Source organism: Pongo abelii, chromosome 15 (genome assembly GCF_028885655.2).
Source record: "Pongo abelii isolate AG06213 chromosome 15, NHGRI_mPonAbe1-v2.0_pri, whole genome shotgun sequence".
Classification (NCBI taxonomy): Eukaryota; Metazoa; Chordata; class Mammalia; order Primates; family Hominidae; genus Pongo; species Pongo abelii.
In genome coordinates, this window is record NC_072000.2 from 23018695 (window position 1) to 23038250 (window position 19556).

Below are 19556 nucleotides of genomic sequence, written 5' to 3' on the forward strand. Positions count from 1 at the left end.
GAGCACCTCTCATGTTATTGTCTAATTATTTTTTCTAAATTAAATTTTGTATGAGTATATTTGATAGAATCTGTAATGCTAGTGGCAAAAGTCTTCAACAAACCTGTCTATATGTTGACAGCTTCTTCAGAAAACAAACAAAAATGGTGGTAAAATATAGGATAAAAAGTTTGCAATCTTGGAGGTGAGAAAGGCCATTGAAGTTTGACAAAGAAAATGAAAATAAAAAGATATATTAAATCTTGATATCTTCTACATATTTTGATATGTAAAAATGAAAAAAGTTTATATGGGCAAAAGGCAGAAAAACACTGAAAATATTTCTATGGCAAATAGATGTGGAGATTATTTTCTGCACGATTATAAGGTTTGCATGTAAATTGAATATTTTCTCCCTACTCCAAGATTGTATAAGAGGGCATCCATGCATAAAAATTAAAATAAAAATTATTAAAAATTGATATAAATGATAAAAATTTATTTAATACATAAAGAATTTGCTTAAATGAATATGAAATAAGTACATAGAAGGAAATGTGGGCAATGAACAAAGGAAAAAGCGAAAAGGCTTATAAGCATGAAGGTAAGCTTACCCCTAAAAATCAACCACAGAAATGAAAACCACTGATTTTGATTAGCATGTAGGAGAACGTTGCTCATGTATTATCAATAAAAAAGTACAGAATAGGGAGAGGTGCCAGAAGCAGCTATCATGTGCAACTCATGGAGAGGGAGACAGGGTGGTGAGTAAACACTAGCTCTTCACGTGGATCATCCATGAGGCCATGTTAGGATTCATCAAGGAAGCAACTACAATCCATGCACAGCAGAAAGGGGCCAGGCAGGAAAGCAGTCCACCCAGGATTGGCATAGAGCCAGGTGAGGCTCCCTACCATAGGGAAAGGGTGAATAAGAACCTCCTGGGACCTACACTTCTGCCATGGCCTTTGCAATCCTGGCACAGGAGATCTCCCGTGACCCCGGGGGGGGGCCTCCAGACCAACACAGAGAGATGACTGGAGTCTGGGCAGAGCTGCAGCTAGGCTCACCTGAAGCCCCGTGAGCCTTGGGGCCCTGAGCACCTTGGTGCCAGCTGCCATAGCCCCACCAACAAGGGAGGTCAGCTCTCTTGCATGCGCCTAGAATAGGGGCTGCATCCACGGTGCTGAGGAGCAGACTGACTGCAGGCCCCGCTTGCTTCATCAAGCCAGGCAAAACCCACTAGCCTGGGTCACGCAGCCACCCCACTCCCACCTGAGCACTCAGGCCAGTCAGGGCTCTCCATTTCTTTGGGAAGGAACACCCAGAGGTAACCAATAGGCCTGAGATTTCTGGTACTGTGGTCTCCCACATGCTGCCCTCAGGCTGGGGAGGGATCAAAGAGCACGGGAACTATCCTAGACCTTCAGCAAGGCAGCTGTCATACGAACAGCTGTCATACGGAAAAGCAGCCAGATTATTTTCCATGTGGGTCCTTGTCCCAGCTACTCGTCACTGGACAGGGCCTCCCGACCTGGGGTCCCAGCACAACTGCCCCACCCCCACCTGATGTTTCATTTGGCGGTGGCCCTGAGTTTTTCTGGGGTAGAGCTCCCAGAGACAACCGGCAGGCTCTGTGCCATCACCAGCTGAGTGTAAGACCCTTCCTTGCTCCCCGCAGGCTAGGTAGGGAACAAAGAGCCTGACTGCAGCTGTCCTATGGAGAGAAGGCCAGATTGTCTTCCTTGCGAGCCCCTGACCCCCGCTACTCTTCAGCTGACATGGCCCGGCTTGGGCCCACAGCACAGCCGCCCCACCCCTGGATCCTTACCCTTGGCAGTAGCTCTGGGTGGAGTTGCCAGAGGCAGCTGACAGGCCCTCTGCCACTGCTGCCACCCCCAGGCTAGGGAGGGAACAAAGAGCCTGCTTGCTGTGCTTGCACATCCAGCATGCCACAGCTGCACTATGGAGAGGAGGCCAGACAGTCCCCCCAACAAGCCCCGGATCTCTCTCCTCTTCACCAGGGAGGGCCCTCGGCTTGGGCCCACAGCACAGACGTCCCATCCTGGGCTGATCATTCTGATTGGCAGCGGCTCTGAATTTCTCTGGGGTGGAGTTCCCAGAAACAACTGACAAGCCCTCTGCCATTGACACCGCCAAGGTCCCGTCCCCTGCTCCCCCAAGCTGGGGAAGGAATAAAAAGCCCGAGCTCGCCCCAGGTCCAACGCTAGAGCGGGAAGAGAAACCCGCACTCTCAGAGCACTGAGATGGGTAACCACATGAGTTCCTGGGCTGCTGTGGGAGCAAGGCATGCCTCCCTCTGCAGGAGGAGCCTGGAAAAGGTGTGGCCTGTCTCCCTGCGGTGGCCTCTGCCTGAGGGAGCCCCGCAGCCTGGAACACCTAGCAAAAGAAATGATGGTGCAGTGCTAGTGATCGGAGGGGCTTCCACCAAGGCTCAGGAGCGGACCTGGTGAGGTGGTCACTTCTTTCCCTGCTGTACCGGAGACCAGGCTGTAGATGTGAGGAAGTACATGGGAATCACAGGCCCGAGCAGCGACATCTACTGGATTGCAGCCAAAACTGCTACAACACCAAAAATATTTTGCTAATATCCCTCAGTGAAATCAAAGGCAAGAATCCAGCCACAAATAAAGACCCTGCACAAAGCCTTGGCTATCTGGAAACATTCAGAAACAAAGCCAACTGACTATACTCAAATTACATCACAGGTAAAGGGACACGAAAGAACCAGTGCAAGAACTCTGACAATTCAAAAAGCCAGTTTCCCCTTACCTCCAAATGAGTCCACTAGACCCCAAACAATGATATTTTTTTATTTGATTTCCTTATTTGTTTGCTTGTTTTGGGATAACATTTACTTTTTTAATTTTTTTTTAAACTTTTAGGTTCAGTTATACATGTGCAGATTTGTTATATCGGTAAATTGCTTGTCATTGGGGTTTGGTGAACAGATTTATCACCCAGGTAATAAGCATAGTACCTGATAGGCAGTTTTCTGATTCTCACCCTTTTCCCACCATCCAATCTCAACTATGCCCAAGAATTTGTTGTTCCCTTCTTTGTGTTCATGTGTATTCAACGTTTTCTCCAATTTATAAGTAAGAACATGTAGTATTTAGTTTTTTGTTCCTATGTTAGTTCACTCAGGAAAATAGCCTCCAGCTCCATGCATGTTGCTGCAAAGGATATGATCTCATTCTTTTTTATGACTGCATAGTATTCCCTAGTATATTTGTACCACATTTTCTTTATCAAGTTCACCATCGATGGGCATCTAGGTTGATCCCATGACGTTGCTATTGTGAATATTGCTATGATGAACATACTTGTGCATGTGTTTTTATGGTAGAATGATTTATATTTCTTTGGGTATATACCCAATAATAGGATTGCTGGGTTGAATGCTACTTTGGTTTTAAGTACTGTGTGAAATCGCCACACTGCTTTCCATAATGGTTGAACCAATTTATATTCCCACAAGCAATGCATAAGCATTCCCTTTTCTCTGCAACCTCGCCAGCAAGATCTATTATTTTTTGACTTTTTAATACTAGCCCATCTGACTGGTGTGAGATGGTATCTCATTGTGGTTTTGATGTGCATTTCTCTAATGATTAGTGATCTTCAGCATTTTTTTCATATGCTTCTTGGCCAAGTGTATGTCTTATTTTATTTTATTTTTTTTGAGATGGAGTTTCACTCTTGTCACCCAGGCTGGAATGCAGTGGTGTGATCTCGGCTCACTGCAACCACCTCCTAGGTTCAAGAGATTTGCCTGCTTCAGCCTCCCCAGTAGCTGGGGTTACAGGCACCTGCCACCATGCCTGGCTAATTTTTGTGTTTTTGGTAGAGACGGGGTTTTGCCATGTTGGCCAAGCTGGTCTCGAACTCCTGACCTCAGGTGATCCACCCGCCTTGGCTTCCCAAAGTGCTGGGATTACAGGCGTGAGCTACTGCGCCCAGCCTTGACTACTTTTTTTTTTTTTTTTTTTTGATGGAGTCTCGCTCTGTCACCAGGCTGGAGGGCAGTGGTGTGGCCTCGGCTCACTGCAACCGTTGCCTCCTGGGTTCAAGCAATTCTCCTGCCTCAGCCTCCCGAGTAGCTGGGACTACAGGCCTGCATTTGCAAATATTTTATCCTATTCTATAGGTTATCTGTTTACTCTGTTGATAGTTTAGTTTGCTGTACAGAAACTTTTTAGGTTAATTAGGTCACATTTATTAATTTTTGCTTTTGTCATCTTTGTCATGAAATCTTTGTCAGGGGTTATGCTGAGAATGGAATTTCCTAGGTTATCTTCCAGGGTTTTTATAGTTTTGGGTTTCACATTTAAGTCTTTAATCCATGTTGGATTGATTTTCATATATTGTATAAGGGAGGGGTTCAGTTTCCATTTTTTGCATATGGCTATCTAGTTATCTCAGCACCATTTATTGAACAGGGAGTGCTTTTCCCATTGCTTGTTTTTGTCAGCCTTTTTGAAGATTACACGGTTTTTGTTTTTAGTTCTGCTGATGTGGTGAATCACATTTACTAATTTGCATATGTTGAGCCAACCTTGTGTTCCAGGAATAAAGCCTACTTGATTGTGGTGGATTAGAGTTTTAATATGCTGCTAGATTCAGTTTGCTAGCATTTTCTTTTTCTTTTGCTAGTTTTCTTTTTTTGTTGTATCTCTGCCAGGTTTTGGTATCAGAATGATGTTGGCCTCATAGAATAAATTAGGGAGGAGTCCTTCCTCCTCAAATTTTCAGAATAGTTTCAGAGGAAAGGTACTAGCTCTCTTCTTTATGCATCTGGTAGAACTCAGCTGTGAATTCCTGTGATCCTGGGCTTTTTCTGGTTGGTAGGCTTTTTATTACTAACACAATCTTGGAACTTGTTACTAGTCTGTTCAGGGTTTCAATTTTTTCCTAGTTCAATCTTAGGAGGTTGTATGTTTCCAATAATTAATTAATTTCTTCTAGTTTGTGTGCATAGAGTTGTTCATAGTAGTCTCTGAGGGTTTTTAAAAAATATTTCTTTGGGGTTGGTGGTAATGTTCCCTTTGTCATTTCTGACTGTGTTTATTTTTATCTCTTCTCTTTTTTGCTTTATTAGTCTAGCTAGTGCTCTGTCAATCTGATGTGTTATTCTGAAGAAACAAAACCTGGATTTGTTAATCTTTCGTATGGGTTTTTGCATCTCAATTTCTTTCAGTTCAGCTCTGATTTCAGTTATTTCCTTTCTCTTGCTAGCTTTGGGACTGATTTGCTCTTGTTTCTCTAGTTCCTCTCGGTGTGATGTTAGGATGTTAATTTGAAATCTTTCCAATCTTTGATGTAGTTTTTTTAAGTGATATAAACTTTCCTCTTAATACTGCTTTATCTGTGCCCCAGGGATTTTGATATGTAGTATGTTTGTTCTCATTAGTTTCAAAGAATTTCTTGACTTCTGCCTGAATTTCGTTGTTTACCCAAAATTCATTCAGGAGAAGGTTGGTTAATTTTGACGTATGCTTTTGATGTATTTTATTGTATTGATTTCAATGTTTATTGCATTGTAGTCTGAGAAAGTGCGGTTTGTATGATTTTGGATTTTTTGAATTTGCTGAAAATTGTTTTATGATTGATTGTGTGGTTGATTTTAGAATATGTGCCATGTGCAGATGAGAAGAATGTATATTCTAATGTTTTTGGGTGGCGAGTACTGTAGACGTCTGTTAGGACCATTTTGTCAAATGTTGAGCTCCGTCCTGAATCTCTTTGTTCATTCCCTGTCTCAATGCTCTAATACTGTCAGTGGGGTGTTGAAGTCTCCTAGTAGTATTGTGTGGTTATTAAAGTCTCTTCAAAGGTCTCTAAGAACTTCCTTTATAAGTCTGGGTACTTCTGTGTTGGATGTATATATTCTTAGGATTGTCAGGTATTCTTGTTGAGTTTAACCCTTTACCTTCATGTAATACCCTTCTTTGTCTTTTTCGATTGTTATTGGTTTATAGTCTATTTCGTCTGAAATTAGAATCAGACCATTTGCTTTTTTCCATTTTCTTTTTGTTTGGTCTATTTTTTCTCCATCCCTTTATTTTGAGCCCCTGGATGTCATTGCATGTGAGATGGGTCTTTTGTAGAGAGAATACAGCTGGGTCTCGCTTCTTTATCCGACTTGCCACTCTATGCCTTTTAATTGAAGCATTTAACTCATTTATATTCAAGGTCACTCAAGGTTAGATTGTGTGTTTCCCAGCAATGATTCCTAACCCATAAGAAATTACTGAAATGACAGACATAGAATTCAGGATCTGGATGTCATGGAAGCTCATTGAGATTTAGGACAAATTTGAAATCCAATCTATGGAATCCAGTAAAATGACAGAAGAGCTGGAAGACAAAATAACCACTTTAAGAAAGAACCAAGGTGAAACTCTAGAGTTAAAAATTCACTAGAAGAACTTCATAATACAGTTGGAAGTATTAACAGCAAAATAGACCAAGCTAAGGAAAATATCTCTGAGCTCAAAGACTGGTTCTTTGAATTAACACTGTGAGACAAAAATAAAGAAAAAACAATTTTAAAAGCGAACAAAACTTCTCAGAAAGATTACATAAAGAGACCAAATCTACAACTCATTACCATTACTGAGAGAGAAGGACAGAGAACAAACAACTTGGAAAATAAATTCGAATATATAGTCCATGAAAATCTTCCTAATCTTACTAGAGAGGATGATATACAAATCCAAGAAATACAGAGAACCCTGGCTAGTTATTGTACAAGATGTACAAGGCACATAATCTTCAGATTCACCACAGTTAATGCAAAAGAAAAGGGATCTAGGAAGAAAGGTCAGGTTATGTATGAAGGGAACCCCATCAGGCTAGCAGCAGACCTTTCAGCAGAAACTTTATAAGCCAGAAAAAATTGGGGGCCTATTTTTAATATTCTTAAAGAAAATAAATTCCAACCAAGAATTTCATATCCCACCCAAACTTAGCTTCGTAAGTGAAGGAAAAATAAAATCCTTCTCAGAAAATAAAATGCTAAGGTAATACATTTCAACTTAGCTAGCCTTACAACAGGTCCTTAAGGGAGTTCTAAACACGTGAACAAAAGACCAACATCTGCTGCCACAAAAACACACTTAAGCACATAGCCCATAGACACTATAAAGCACTACACAGTCAAGTCTATAAAACATCCAGCTAACAACATGATGACAGGATCAAAATCTGACATATCAATATTAATCTTAAATGTAAGTTATCTAAATGCCCTACTTAAAAGGCATAGAGTGGTAAGTTGGATAAAAAGGCAAGACACCACTGTCTGCTGTCTTGAAGAGACTAATCTCATATGCAATGAAACCCAGAGGGTCAAAGTAAAGGGATGCAGAAAGATTTGTCATGTAAACAAAAAACAAACAAAAAATAGTAGGGGTCACTATTCTTATAGCATATGAAACAAGCCAGCAACAATTACCAAGGACAAAGAAGGGCATTACATAATGATAAAGGGTTCAATTCAACAAGAAGACTTTATGCTAAGTGTACACACACTGAATATTGGAGCACCCAGACTCATAAAACAAGTTTTTCTTGGTCTACCAAAAGACTTAAGACAATCATACAATAATACTCGGAGACTTCAATGCTCCACTGATGGTATTAGATAGATCATTAAGGCAGAACACTAACAAAGAAATTCTGGACTTAAATTTGACACTTGACTAATTGGACCTAATAAACATCTATAGAACACTCCACTCAACAACCACAGAATATTCATTCTCATCTGCACATGGAACGCATTGTAACATCAACCACATGCTTGCTCAGAAAGCAAATCTCAAAACATTCAAAAACACTGAAATCATCCCAGGCATATTCTTGAACCACAGTGCAATAAAATTAGAAATAAACATCAAGAAGGTCTCTCAAAAGTACACAAATTCATGGAAAGTAAACAACTTGCTCCTGAATAACTCATGGGTGCACACTGAAATTAGGCAAAAATCAAAAAAATTATTTGAAATTAAAACAGGGACACAACTAACCAAAATCTCTGAAATGAAGCTAAAGCAGGAAATAAATATTTTTTATATAAATAAGTCAATAAGATAATAAGAGGAAAGATTATAGCACTAAATACCTTCATCAAGAAATTAGAAAAATCTGAATTTAATAATCCAACTTTGTACCTAAAAGAACTAGAAAAAAAAAACAAAGCTCAAAGCTAGCAGAATAACAGATATAACTACAAATAGAGAGAAACTTGATGAAATTGAGATGCAAAAATACATACAAAAGGTAAATAAAACCAATAATTGGTCCTTCAAAATAAAAATAAACAAAACTAGTAGATTGCTAACTAGATTAACATAGAAAAAAAGCAGAAGACCCAAATGAGTACAAGCAGAAATAACAAAAATGATGTTGCAACTGATCCCACAGAAATACAAAAGATACTCAAAGAATACTATAAGCACCTCTATGCACACAAATTACAAAATCTAGAAGAAATGGATAAATTCATGGAAACACACAATCTCCCAAGATTGAATCCCTGGAAGGGATTCAAACCCTGATTAGACCAACATCAAGCTGTGAAATAGAATCAATAATAAAAAAGCTACTGGAGAAGCAGCTGTCCCTTCTGGAAGCTGCTGTACCTCAGCAATCAGTGGCAGACATGTGGGCACTGAGGGCTGTTCAGGGGCACTGGCTGGGCAGGGTGCTGGATCTCTGGCCTTGGAAAAGATACCGATGAGTACAAGGTGGATCCAGTCAGGATCTGACAGCCAGCTGATCAGTGGTAAGACTACACTGCATATGATGAGTTCAACCACTACATGGCATCCAGTATGAGTCTCCAAGTGGGACTTGAGCACCAGCCCTTGAAGCAGCAAATTCACAATACCACGTGTGTAGGTGACTTCAGCATTGGGGCTGTGCACAGTAGGGTGTGGGGCAGTAGTCCGGCAGTAAGCCTCCCAGAGGTGGGAAGGCTCAACTGGACCATTCTTCCTTGTAGTGGCCTCCTTTGCCTGAATGCAGCTCTGCAGGTGAAAAACGACAGAGTCAGAACACTCTGGGCAAGAGCATGATGTTCCATCATGCTCATCCTCCTCTGAAGCTCTTGGACCAACTCTTTCATGGCTGCCTCCATTTCCTCCACAAAGGCTGGCTCCTGGCTCACAGAACGGTACCAGGATAATACAAAATCTCAAATAATCACATCTGGATGGTGCGGTTGATCTTCTGTTCCAGCTGTCTTTCTGCCTCAGGGCATAGAGGACAGGTGGCCAATGGGATGAAGCCTTCCAGGAGCAGTGGACTTGAAGCCACTCCAGAGACACCAGAGCCCAGCCATCCTCCCAGCACCACTAGCAATGCAGACAGAAGGCACAGCAGCCACACGCTGACCAGAAGGTGTATGACCAGGAGCCAGCAAACAAGACCCCCACAGCCATCACCTTCCGCCTACTCAACAGGTTATTGAGGTGACAGCTGGATCTAGCTGGAGTCTCCTGGAGCGATGGCACAGTTTCTGTCTTCATGGCCGAACGGACAAGGTGGCTTCCCCAGATGACAGCCTCAAGATTTTACTCCAGAGTTAGGGAAGGGGGGAATGAACTGTGTTCCCCGATACAGGGTGATCTGGGTGCTGTTCAGGGAACCGAGGCTCCAGGCCCTCTAAGTCCTACAGGCACTGCAAAGCGACAGTGGCAGCTCTGCATCTGCCCATGGCTACCACTCACAGGGTCCTCGAACTCGCCCCTTCCAGTCGAGGTGTGGCTTTGGAGGAAAGCTCTGCGGCCTTGATACTGCCCCAGGCAGAAGGCCTCTTCGCGGCCCTGGGACCCACGGAAAATTACACATGCAGAGGGTGGCAGCTGGCCAGGACTGGGTCACATGCTGCCGGGAACCATGCACCCACACTCAGCCCCGACCTGAAGTGGGCTCATCGGGGTCATCTCCACTGGCCTCGGCCTGCTGCTGCTGCAGACCTGGGCGACTGCACTCACAGCCCTGCCTGTGTTAGGGTTGCCAGCCTGCTGGCCACAGGTGACCAACAGTAGCTTTTTATAACTTAAATTTTCTATATTTTCCTTGCATATATTTTTGACTTTGATCATGTATTTTATTTAACCTGCTAACAGAATGTACCTACAGTAAGATTACAATAAAAATTACCATGGTCCATGACAAATTTATTTGTAAGTGCAGTGGGAAAAAAAGTTTAATAAAAACAACAGAGATATACAATACGTGGCTTTTCACACAGTCTTTTGTCTCCCATATTAATCCTATCATTTATTCTATGTTTCTAAGGTTAAGTAATATTAAGATCAGGTACAAGTGTTGTAATGTGCTTTTAATTATTATATATAAATGTATCCCAAGACAATTATATTCAACATATTATTTCAAGCTATGTACAATTTTAATGATAAGTTCATACACGTTGCTTTGAAAATGAGAGCGAATTTGAATATAACCAATAATCACAAAAATATTTACAGTGCAAATATTCTCAGCAAGATTTGAATTGTTGGTAAATTCAAAACAAATAGATAACAAGCAAAATTTTGTATAATCTTAATTTAGTTTATGTTAAAATGTTTTGAATTCAGATTAATCACATACCTTGTTATAATGTTTTTGGTTTTGTTTTTTTGAGACAGAGTATTGCTCTGTTGCCCAGGCTGGAGTCAGTAGCATGATCTCAGCTCACTGCAACTCCTGCCTCCCAGGTTCAAATGATTCCGGTGCCTCAACATCCCAAGTATAACTGGTATTACAGGGGTATGCCACCATGCCTAGTTTTTTTTTTTTTTTAGTCAAGACAGGTGTTTGCCATGTTGGCCAGGCTGGCCTGGAACTCCTGGCCTCAAGTAATCCACCCACGTCAATTTCCCAAAGTGCTGAGATTACAGGCATGAGCCACAGTGCCTGGCCCTGATATAATGTTTGAAAGTAATGGGTAAATAGTACATTTGAGATACTAGAGACTTATTTGGAACATGAAGTGAATATGTCTTACTCTCTTCTTTCTTTTAAGAATGTATTCTTTACCATTCTATGCAATAGCTGACATATGTGCGTATTTTCTTGGGCTGTCTACATGATATACAAATATTTGGATACATACAGAAACATAAACCATTCATCTAAAAGCTTTTCAGCCTGACACATAAACTCAGGTTATTTGAAAATGGAATGATAAGTGTTACTGAACAGCTTTTACTATGGTTCATGTTTGGTAGTATATGCTAATATCCTAAAAACAAAACAAACACCAAAAATACCTTGATTTTATAATCTGACTTCTTATGTCTAAATTAATAAGATAATTTTTGTGTTTTAACTGACTGTATTATATTTTATTTTGATGCTGTGTAATTTCACAATGCATTAAATACTAGCTGATGCTCATCAGAGGTAAACTAGTGAATTATCATCCCATTAAGATAAATTTTGTTTCTGCTAAAGTAACATCTTATTTTAAATGGAGGAATTTACTAAATCAAGTGCTAAGATTTTATTTCTGCTACTAAATGAAAGATATATGTAAAATTCAAATACATTCCATTACTCAATCTATTCTTTACTATCATGAGAATATAGACAGCATATTTTACACAGAGCATACATACAAAGCCTTATCTTCATTGAATTACAAGTAAAATATACATATGTAAATATATATATACATAATTTAGATATTAAATGACAGAATTTACTTATTTACTAACTGTGCGTGACAGAATTTGATTCTATTAATTATTCCAGGTACAGTAACTGGTTGAAAATGGGACATGAAGTAAACTGATATGCTTAAAAGTAACTACATCCAGTGAATTCATTTTAACTTCTCCAAGCGAGGCAAGACCACCTTCTTGAGATAAGGAATGAGGGGTTACTTATTTTGGCCAAGTTGGCTCAATGATCTGGGGAACCAAAAACTGTATGTACATGGATAGTTGTTTTGTTCCCCCCACAAAAAAATTGGGAAACTCATTATTTCCCAATTCATGCTTTTATTTTCGTATAAGAGAACAGCTGAAGCTCCAGAATCTTAAATTTTAGTTGACCAAATACAATGTTCCTAAAGACAAACATTTCTTTAGAATTAAGCTGGCCAGGCAGGGTGGCTCACGCCTGTAATTCCACCACTTTGGGAGGCCAAGGCGGGCGGATTGCCTGAGGTCGGGAGTTTGAGACCAGCCTTGTCAACACGGTGAAACCCTGTCTCTACTAAAAATACAAAAATTATCTAGGCCTGGTGGCATGCGCTTGTAATCCCAGTTACTAGGGAGACTGAGGCAAAAGAATCGCTTGAACCAGGGAGTCGGAGGTCGCAGTGAGCCAAGATCGCGCCACTACACTCCAGCCTGGTGACAGAGCCAGATTGTGTCTCAAAAAGAAAAGAAAAGAAAAAAGAAAAAAAAAAGAAGAGGGGAAAATAGAGTTAGGATAACAGAAAGATAGGGAATACGAAACAGAGAAAATCAACAAACCAAAATTAAATGTTTGGAAAGATAAAAAAAATTGGCAAATATTTACTTAGGCCAAGCAAGAAAAAAACAGAAGAGACTCAAATTACTAAAATTGGCAATAAAAGAGAACACATCACTGCCAGTATTCCAAAATAAACATGATTAAAAGAGAAAGCAATGTAAATCTTATGCCAAAAAAGTAAGATAGCCTAGATAGAATAAAGTCCTAGAACGACAGAAACTAAAATAGTCTAAAGGAGAAATAAAAAATATAAATAGATCTATGGAAGGTTAAAACATGGGGTTGTAATTTTAAAACCTTACAATAAAAATCTCATCTCACCTAGCTTCCCAGGTGAATCAAACACTCTGAGAAATTAATATCAATTGTTCACCAACTCTTACAGAAAATGAAAGGGGAGAGAACACTTCCCAATTCATTTTACAAACAGGATTACTGTCACCAAAACTGAATCACAAAACAATATAGACCAGTATCTTTAATTGTTTTATAAAATCAAAAATCCTCAACAAAATACTGCCAAGCTGAATCCAGCAACATATAAAACAGATTATGCACTGTGTGCAGATGTGATTGACCCCAGGAATGCACCATTGATTTAATATTTGAAAAATCAATGAATGCAAACACCATATTAATAGAATAAAAGACCAAAATATATGAGCATCTCAATAGACAAAGCATTTGAGAAAATATTACACATTTTCATCATGAAAACACTCCAGTTATGGACAGTAAGATAACTTCCTGAAACTAGTGGTAGTTATCTATGAAACCCACAGCTATCATTACACTCTGCAATGAAAGGGTGAATCCTTTCCTGGTAGGATTAGTTACAAGAATGTCCACTCTTGCAAATTCTACTCAACATTATACTACGGATTCTAGTGAGGTGTAGTTAGTAAAGAATAGAAAATTAAAAACATCCTGATTGAAAAGAAAATAATAAAATTATTTATATTTACAGATGGCATGATCTCTTATATATACATAATTCTAATAAATTTGTAAAATAGTATTCAAAATAATAAATTTGGCATGGTTTCCAGATATAGATGCAATACTAAAAATTAATTTTATTTCTATATACTGTCAATGAACTGCCTTAAAATGATATTAAAAAACAATCCCATTTATAATAGCAACAAAACAAGTAATAAATTTAGAAATTAACAAGAGCAGTTCAAAACTCATACTCTGAAACCTCCAAAATATTGTTGAAATAAATTGAAGAAGAACTAAATAAATGAGAAGAGGTGGAGCGAGAGATGGAGGATAGAATCTCTGTGATTGCGTCTCTGCGGGAACATTAAACTGAACCACAGTCCAACAATCCAAGCAAGATAATATCTTCACAAGAGCTAAAGAAAGCAGGTGACAGATCACAGAACCTGGTTTCAGCTTAAAAACAAGAGAAGACACATTAAAGAAGGGGAAAAGACAGTCTTTCAGTTCCTTCACTGCCCCTCCCTCAACCCCAGGCAGTGCAGTGCGGAGAATGTGTCCACCTCTTGCAGGAGGGACAAGGAAGGGTCCATGGGACTTTACCTTGGAGCCCAGTGCCAGCTCTGCTATAGTAAAGGACAGCACTGGGCAGAACCCCATGGCCTTTGATTCCAGGCCGGTGCCCATAGAGCATTTAGACATGACCTGGTCTAAAAGGCAATCCACTAACCCGGTGGGACAAACCTGAGTCCTGACTTGCTTCATCACTAGCTGATTCAAGTGGCCTCAGGCCCCAAGTAAATGTCAGTGGCAGGCAGGCCAGAGTCACTTTGGTCCTCGGGTGAGCTCCAACAACCAACGATGTGCTGGTCTGGGAGGCTGTGGGCTTCCTATGTGACATCAGCTGCGGTGGCCACAGGGCTGCCTGTGTCACCCCAATCCCAACTCCAGGCAGTGCAGTGCAGAGAGAATTCCTTCCCTATGCAAGAAAGAGGAGAACCCAGTATCAGCCCTACCACAGTGGACACAGTGGATGCATCAGGCAGAACACTGTGGCCCTGATTCCAGGCAGGAGCTCCCAGACACCTACAGAGCCCCCTGCAGGGAGAAGGAATTCTGCCACCCTGGCGGGATGGACCCAAACCCAGGCCAGCTTCATCACCAGCAGACTAACCTGGCTTAGAAACCTAAATAAGTCAGCAGCAGTCAGGCAAAATAGTGGCCACAGGACTCAGACAAGTCCCAGTGCTGCTCTGGTCTGGGAGGCTGTGGGCTTCAGGTGTGCTGTACCAGCTGCAGTGGCCATGAGAGTGCCCAAATCACACTTCTCCCAGATCCACAAAGCTTGGTGCCCAGATTCATTGCAAGGGGAAGAAGAGGGATGTGAATGAAGAACTTTGCCTGGGAACCCAGGGAATCCCTCCCTTATCTTCTCCAAGTGTGTCACGGCCACCAGGGACCTCAGTCTGCAAAAGTCACAGTGAACCTGAGCTTAAGGTGCCCTCTGGTGCTGTAACAGCTGCAGTGACCACAGGCTTGGGGAACTCAACAGTCTTGAATTTCTTGGAATTTCTGGAAGACTGAAAAAGGACAAGCACAAACAAGAACAGACGGCAAAAACTGGAATAAATACACACTTATTCAACTCCCAGACATGAACATATGCTCAAAAGCATTAAGAACATTCAAGGAAATATGACCTCACCCAAAAATAAATGAGTCACCAGTGACCAGAGCTAAAGATGTGAGACTCGGCTGGGTGTGTTGGCTCACACCTGTAATCCCAGAACTTTGGGAGGCTGAGGTGGGTGGATTACCTGAGTTCAGGAGTTTGAAACCAGCCTGACCAACATTGTGAAACCCCGTCTTTACTAAAAATACAAAAATTAGCTGGGTGTGGTGGCAGGTGCCTGTAGTCCCAGCTATTTGGGAGGCTGAGACAGGATAATTTCTTGAATGCGGGAGGCAGAGGTTGCAGTGAGCCAAGATTGTGCCACTGTACTCCAGGCTGGGTGATGGAATAAGACTCCATCTCACAAAAAACATAAAAATAAAAATAAAAAGATGTGAGACTCTCCAGACAGGGAAGTAAAAATGGCTGTTTTGAGGATACTCAATGAAATTCAAATATAGAGAAGTAATTCAGAAACTTATCAAAGAAATTTAACAAAGAGATAGAAGTAATTTAAAAAGGTGACAGAAACCTCAAAGCTGAAAAATGCAACTGATGAACTGAAAAATGCATGAGAGGGCCTCAACAGTAGAACTAATCTCAGCACAATAAAGTCCATATATGACAAATCCACAGCTAACATCATAATCAATGGGGAAAAGTTAAAAGCTCTTCTTCTAAGATCTGGAACAAGTGTGGCTACTTTTACCACTTTTATTCATCACAGTACTAGAAGTCCTAGCTAGAGGAATTAGATAGAAGAATGCAATAAAAGGCATCCAAATTGGAAATAAAAGGAAGTCAAATTGTCTCTGTTTGCAGGTGACATAATCATATACATATGCAGAACCCTAAAGATTCCACAAAAAAACCTACTAGAAATAATAAACAAATTTCATAAAGTTGCAAGATACAATATCAATATATAAAAATGAGTAGCACACCCATGCACCAATAGTGAAACACCTAAGAAAGAAATCAAGAAAGCTATTTCATTGCAATAGTTACCCAATGCCCCCCAAAAAAGATACCTAGAGATAAGCTTAACAAAAAGGCGAAAGATCCCACAATTAAAACTATAAAACATAGACGAAAGATATTAAAGCAGACACAAGTAAATGTAAAGATATCCCATGTCCAAGCACTAGAAGAATATCGTTAAAATATCTGTATCACCCTATGTGATCTACAGAATCAATGGAATCCATGTCAAATTAGGAAAGAGATTCTTCATAGATATAGGAAAAAAAAAAAACCGCCGGGCACGGTGGCTCACGCTTGTAATCCCAGCACTTTGGGAGGCCAAAGCGCCTGGATCACGAGGTCAGGAATTAGAGACCAGCCTGAACAACATGGTGCAACCCCGTCTCTACTACATATACAAAAATTAGCCAGGCATGGTGGCGCACGCCTGTAATCCCAGCTACTCAGGAGGCTGAGGCAGGAGAATCGCTTGAACTCAGGAAGCAGTGCTTTTGGTGAGCCGAGATCACGCCAGTGCACTCCAGCCTGGGCGACAGAACGAGACTCCGTCTCAAAAAAAAAAAAAAAAAAAAAAATCCTAAAATTCACATGGAAATGCAAAATACCTCAGAGATAGACAAAAGAATCTTGAATAAAAAGAAAAAAGCTGGGGGCATCACACTACCTGATTTCAAAATATACCACAAATCTAGTAACCAAAACAGCATGGTAGTGGCAAAAGAAAAAAAATAGGTAGGGGACAGACAGAGAGAGAGAGACAGAGACACATAGACGAATGACAGACAGACATAGACAAATGAAACAGAATAGAGAACTCAAAAATAAATTCAAGCTTTTACAGTCAACTCTTTTAACAAAGGCACCAAAAGCACACATTCGGGAAGGACAATCTCTTCAATAAACTGTGCTAGGAAAACCCAACACCCACATGTACAAGAATACATCTAGGCTGTTATCTTACCATCTACTGAAAATAAAGATTTAAATGTAGGACATGAAACTATGAAACTACTAGAGAAGAAAACATAGGAAAATGTTAGCTATGGTTAGTTAACTAACCACTATTGGTTAGTTAACCAATCGTGAAATTGGTTAGGACAAGGGATTTTCAAATACACATTAAAACCACAAGCAACAAAAGGCAAAAACAGACAAAATGCAATTGCACTAAACTTAAACGCTTCTGCAAAGTAGAGAAAGCAATCAATAGAATGAAGAAGCAATCCAGAGAATGGAAGAAAGTATTTGCAAACTATGCATCAGGCAAGGGGTTAATATAACACAAAATATATAAAGAACTCAAACTACTCAAAGCAAAAATACAAATAATCTGATTTAAAACTCAGAAAAAGATCTACCCAAAAACTTTGTCCCCCACCTTCTTTTCTCAACCACCTTTGGCCCTCTCCCTCTCGCCACCCTTTTTCTTCCTCCATCTACCCCAAAAACACTTTTCCCAGTCTTTTTCCCCACTGTCATTTCGCAAAGCCTTCTCTACTCTCCTGCTTACCACCTTTTTCGCCATCCATCTACCCAAAAACTTTTCCCCCCTCACTGGACACCCTCTTTTTCTCCCTTCTGCTTTCATTCCCCTTTTGTTCCTCCATCTACCCAAAAACTTTTCCCTCATATTTTCCCAAAGCCTTCTGCCCATTCCTGCCGCTCACCGCCCGCTTTTCCAACCTCCATCTACCCCAAAACTCTTTTCCCCATCGTCTTTCCCCCACTCCTCCTTGCCACCTTCTTTCTCTTCTCCATCTACGCAAAAACATCTCCCCACCGTCTTTTCACAAAGCCTTCTCCCCACTCCTGCTCACCACCCTCTTTCTTCCTCCATCTACCCCCAAAAATTTCCCCACCGTCTTTTCACTAAGCCTTCCCCCTTCCCACTCGCCCTCTTCTTTCCTCTATCCTTACCATCCTCCTTTTGCCTTCCATCTACCCCAAAACTATTTTCCCCATCGTCTTTTTCCCAACTCTTTCCCTCCTCCCTCTCGCCACCCTCTTTTCTCCCACTTGCCACCCTCTTTTCCCGCTGCATCTACCCACATTTTACCCACCATCTGTCTTTCCTTTCCCCACCATCTGTCTCTTCTGCCCACCATCTTTTCACAAAACCCTGTCTCCCTCCCACTCGCCTCCTCTTTTTCCTTCTCCCGCTTACCACCCTCTTTTCCCCTCTCCCACTTGCCACCCTCTTTTCCCCCTCCATGTACCGAAAAACTTTTTTCTTCCCACTGTCTTTTCCTCATGGTCTTTTGGCAAAACCTTGTCTCCCTCTGCTTGCCACCCTCTTTTGTCCATCCTGCTCACCACCCTCTTTACCCCATCTACCCAAAAACTTTCTTCCTCACTGCCTTTCCCCCTCACCATCTCTTCGCAAAGCCTTCTCCTGCTCCTGCTCACCACCCTCTTTTCCCCATTCCTGCCCCTCTTCTTACATGCCACCTTCCTGTCGCCCTCCATCTACCCCAAAACTATTTTTCCATCGTCGTTTTCCCAATCCTCCTTCCACTCTCCCGCTTGCCACCCTTTCTCTCCTCCATCTACCCAAAAACTTCTCCCCCACTGTTTTTTCTCCCCACTGTCTTTTCTTCCCACCCTTTTTGAAAAACCCAGTTTTTTTTTCTCCCCACTGTCTTTTCTTCCCACCCTTTTTGAAAAACCCTCTTCTTCCTCCTACTCGCCACCCTTTTTTCTTCTGCTGATCACCACCCTCTTTTTCCTCCATCTACTGAAAAAAATATTTCGCCACCATCTTGTCCCCACCGACTTTTCACAAAATCTTCTCTCCCTCCTGCTCACCACCTTCTCTCTCTTCCCCCTCCCTCTCTGCACCCTCCCCTCCTTCCTCAGACGTGCCACCCTTTTCCACCTCCATCTACCCAAGATCTTTTTACACATCTTTTCTTTCCCCACTGTCTTTCTGTTCTCCTCACCGTGTTTCTCCCCATTGTCTTTTTGCAAACCTTCTCTCCTTCCTACTTGTCCCCGTCTCCCCCACCACCACCCTCTTTTTCCTCCTCCTACATGCTACCCTTTTTTACCCCCCAGATACCCAAAAACATTTTCAACCATCTTTTCCCCACTCTCCTGCTCGCCATCCTCTTTTCCCTTTGCCGCTAACCACCCTCTTTTATCCCTCCATCTACCCAAAAACTATTTACCCTCTCCTACCACTCCAGCCGAGCTGCCGTCTCTGTCGCCAGCACCCACCACAGCGAGGCGAGCCGTGGTACCACACGCTCCAGCCTCCAGCTGTGCCAAGTGACTACCCTTTCTCCTTGTCCTCTAAGCCTGGCACGGAGTAGCTGGGAGCAGCTGTGCAGGCAGCCACACAAGGGCCTGGAATGGCCTGACGCCCCCTCTGCATGCTTTATATATGAGGTTATGCAAATGAGGTTCCTGGACTACATATTCTGATTGGATGAGAGAAACCTCTAGTCCTATTCTG

The 19556-nt window shown here is 41.5% G+C and overlaps 1 long non-coding RNA gene across 2 annotated transcripts in view; it reads right to left on the reverse strand.

The window, feature by feature from the left end:
• Positions 1 to 19465, reverse strand: part of LOC134760018 (uncharacterized) — a 37018-nt gene extending 17553 nt beyond the window's left edge. Inside the window, exon 1 of one of the 2 annotated variants that reach the window (XR_010136929.1) lies at positions 19280 to 19465. This is a non-coding gene — a long non-coding RNA (uncharacterized LOC134760018). The remainder of the gene's footprint in view (positions 1 to 19279) is intronic. The other variant, XR_010136930.1, reaches the window with a different exon arrangement.
• Positions 19466 to 19556: the final 91 nt, after the last annotated feature.